The sequence below is a fragment of the Callorhinus ursinus genome, unplaced genomic scaffold (assembly GCF_003265705.2).
Source record: "Callorhinus ursinus isolate GAN/ISIS: 27379988/994484 unplaced genomic scaffold, GSC_fseal_2.0 scaffold2253, whole genome shotgun sequence".
Taxonomy (NCBI): Eukaryota; Metazoa; Chordata; class Mammalia; order Carnivora; family Otariidae; genus Callorhinus; species Callorhinus ursinus.
The window spans coordinates 1-3,899 of record NW_027399307.1 but is presented as its reverse complement, the minus strand read 5'-3'; the positions used below and the strand labels follow the sequence as shown (position 1 = coordinate 3,899).

At 55.0% G+C, this 3,899-nt stretch overlaps 1 long non-coding RNA gene across 1 annotated transcript; it reads left to right on the top strand.

The window, feature by feature from the left end:
* The first annotated feature begins 613 nt into the window (after positions 1-613).
* Positions 614-1,948, top strand: LOC141372190 (uncharacterized). The gene is made up of 3 exons (XR_012377488.1): positions 614-912; positions 1,017-1,271; positions 1,806-1,948. It is a non-coding gene; the product is annotated as an uncharacterized lncRNA (long non-coding RNA).
* Positions 1,949-3,899: the final 1,951 nt, after the last annotated feature.

Sequence of the window (3,899 nt, the reverse complement as noted above, 5' to 3'; positions counted from 1 at the left end):
TGTCTCTAGAGTGCGGGTGCCAGTGACAGACCTTGGGCATCTTGGGGACGCCCTGCCATCAGCCTGCCATGTCTCCCCCATCCCCCATGCTATGGCCCCAGGCAGGTTCCCAGGAGACAATGTCCACACCCCAGGACCCCGCTGCCTCCAACCTCTTCCTTCCTTCTCCCCTTGTCACCTCCAGGGTCCATGCCCCCTTGACCCCCCTGGGGAGTTAGTTTGTGTGTTTGTGTATGTGTGTGTGTGTGCGCACAGAGCCTTGTGTGTATTTGTGCCCGTGCGAGGATGACCGGAGGAAAGGGCCCCACATGGGAGTGTGGGCAGCGGTGCTCCAGGATCTTAGGGGCTCTCATTCCCAAAGGAAACCCCATGGGAGGTGAAGCCCTGGCCTAGGAAGCCGGAACCCTCCCCGTTCCTCTAGCCTCTGCTCACCTGGTGCGTCCCAGGCCAGACTCTGCTTCCCCTGCCCTCAGTTTGCCGACTGTCCCACGAGGGGTTGGAGGAGGAACTCCATTAGCGTGGTTCTGGGTGGCCGGTCGGCTCCCACCTTTTGGGTGGACGTGGCGCAGGTGCACTCTGGGTGGGCGGGGTCTTCCCACCAACTGTCGTCGGAGGCAGGTGGATCCTGCGCAGGCGCGCACACGGCCCAGCAGACGGCGCATGCGCGGGACCCCACCTCCCAGCAGGCATGCGCAACACCGAGGGGCTCGCTGTGGGGTCGGTCCCACGGGTCCCGATCTCCACTGCCTAGTCATTGACCCTCATGTCCCCTTAGGCCAGGGGCCAGTCCCACTCCCGCCAGGCAGGGCCGCTGGACCGTGTGGACATGGAGACCTGGGGACCAGAGAGAAGTGAAACATACCCCCCACCTTGCCGTCCTGGCCGCCACGTTCCACTCCAGTGTTCGTCCCGGTGCATGGCTGGGTCAGGGGAGGGGGAACGGGGACACGTCTGGGCAGGGAGGAGGTCAGGCCGCGTTTTTCTCCTCTACATCCCCTCCCCTGTCTTCCTGGCAGCACCCCGTCTCCCCAAGGTCCGGCGCTCAAACACTCTCATCTCCCTGCTTTAATCCCCAACACATCCTCCTGGGGTGGGAGTCACTGACCCCATCTTCAAAGTAGAAAACGGAGGTCCCGAGAGTTCCCATAGGAGCTTGCCAGTCACAGGGCTGTGACAGGGCCCTGCTGTGGGTTTGAACCCAGATCAACCTGACCCAAAGCCTGAGCTTCCAGAGGAGCCCGAGGAAGTAGCCTTTGAGCCCAGGCTTGGAGGTGAGGCCATCCTGGATGGGGGTGTTCTGAGGGGCAAAATCTTGAAGGGCTCCCTGGGGGTTAAAGGCCCTACAGAGGAGAGAGTGGGGTGAGGGGTGCACCCTGGGGAGCATGTCTAGACCAGATCATGCAGGGCTCTCTGGATGTTGGGCAAGGAGTCAGGGGACACTGCGGGTTGTGGGTTCAGGGGACACAGTCCAGGCAGTTTTATCAGAGCCACAGCATCCTAGACTTAGAAGGAGCTTGGTGGGTATGTTATTGCCCCCACTCAAGCGTGGATCCCCAAGCACCAGCCAGAGGTGAGGAGGCTGACGCAGTTTCCTCCTGTGTAGAGTGGGGGCCGTGGTGGGCGTCTGCGTCCTTCCAGGCCTGGGCATGCTGCCTGGAAGGTCCAGAGATGGCTTCTCGTCAGAGTAGCTAGCTGTTCCAGTGAGGTCAGGACCCAGAGAGGTCTGAGTGAGGAGACCAAAGGGATGCCCCACATGCCCAGTTCAGCAGGATGCTCTTGTACATGGTGCCGATCTCCATGTCCAGGCTGATGGGGATGAGGCAGCAGCGCCCACCTGCTGCGTGGAGAGCGGCAGCGAGGAGCTGTGGTTGCAGACCCTGAGAGGTGGAGCTCGTGTGAGTCCGAGGCTGCCACAGATCTGATATGGAGGCTGAGGACGGGGAGGTGCTGACAGAAGCTGAGAGGATGCCTGAGGTCTCCAGCGATGACTGGGAGGTCAACTCCGGAACTTGAGGAATGACAAGGCAAGCAGAAACACCAGACTGTGCAAGGCACCCCCTGTCAGCATCTAGCCCAGAAGCTTCTAGAGACTGAGTCTCCTTGGCCCCTTTGTGGCTGTGGAGTGGAGACCCAGGCTCCAGGAACAGATGTTTGTCAGGGAAAAGGGTGGGACAGTCACCTTTTCCTGGCCATCAGGGACCCTGACACAAAACACACGCTGACCTCCTCCACATCCGCATCGGGCTGGAGGAGCATGCAGAGCAGGTGGGCGATGTCCCTGCTGCGCAGGTAGGGGCTGCATCTGAGCTGGTCCCAGGACTTGGAGTGAGGGCTCTTTTTGGTCTTGGGTGTTGTGTTGGGGGTGTGGTGGCAGAATTGAAGGGCTGCGAAGGGGTACGTGCACCCCAATGTTTATAGCAGCAATGTCCACAATAGCCAAACTGTGGAAAGAGCCAAGATGTCCATCGACAGATGAATGGATAAAGAAGATGTGGTATATATACACAATGGAATATTATGCAGCCATCAAAAGGAATGAGATCTTGCCATTTGCAACGACGTGGATGGAACTAGAGGGTGTTTTGCTTAGTGAAACAAGTCAATCGGAGAAAGACATGTATCATATGACCTCACTGATATGAGGAATTCTTAATCTCAGGAAACAAACTGAGTGTTACTGGAGTGGTTGGGGGTGGGAGGGATGGGGTGGCTGGGTGATAGACACTGGGGAGGGTATGTGCTACGGTGAGCGCTGTGAATTGTTCAAGACTGTTAAATCACAGATCTGTACTTCTGAAACAAATAACGCAACATATTTTAAGAAAAAAGAAAAAGAAGAAGATAACAGGAGAGGAAGAATGAAGGGGAGTAAGTCAGAGGGGGAGACGAACCATGAGAGACGATGGACTCTGAAAAGGAAACTGAGGGTTCTAGAGGGGGGGAGGGTAGGGGGATGGGTTAGCCTGGTGATGGGTATTAAAGAGGGCACATTCTGCATGGAGCACTGGGTGTTATGAACAAACAATGAATCATGGAACACTACATCAAAAACTAATGATGTAATATATGGTGATTAACACAACAATAAAAAAATTTAAAAAAAAAGAATTGAAGGGCTGACACTGCATTGATCAGACACCCTGGGTGAATGGGTGCTCTTGGGTGTCCATGGGCACAGGTGGCTGTGACCCATGCATGGGAAGGTGTGAAGGAAGTGCACAGAAGACAGTGCCCTGGGCTATGCAGGGTTTTCTGCTCATGGGCAGTGCTCTTTGGCAAAATTCAGCTAGTCTTCTTGTTCCTTCAGCACAGAAGTCGCCTAAGGTCATGAGTGGTTCATGGGAAGCCAGGTCAGTGTGTTGCTGGGCATCATGCCTGGCAGGAGGAGAGGTTCAGCCTGAAATAACAGTCTGGGGGTGACCTGGAATGCCAGGTGAGGTGGAAATTGCCCAGGTAGCCTGATCCACTCCACTCGGCATTGCTTCTATACCCAACATCGCAGACCTGGACGACGGCCCTCTGGCTGGCTGGCATCTGGAATTGTTAGAATGTTCCTCTGGCTCAGTCAAAGGAGAAGATCCAAGTTAGTAGAGCAAAAGAAACTATGAAGATTAGGGCAGAGATAAACGGAAGAGAAGAGCACGTGAGAAAATTCAGTGAAAAGAACAGTTCTTTCTTTTGCAGATTTACCAAAATTGACAAGGAGACAAAAATGGAACCATGTTATAGCAACAAATTGGCTCCCTGAGATGAAGCAGATAATTCTGAGAAGCACAGGAACTACCAAAGTGACTCCAGAAGAAATGGAAACCCTGAGCAGACTTGTAATAAGTAAATAGACTGAAGCAGTAATGAGAACTTCCCAAGAATGAAAAGTCCAGAACCCGACGCTTTCCCTG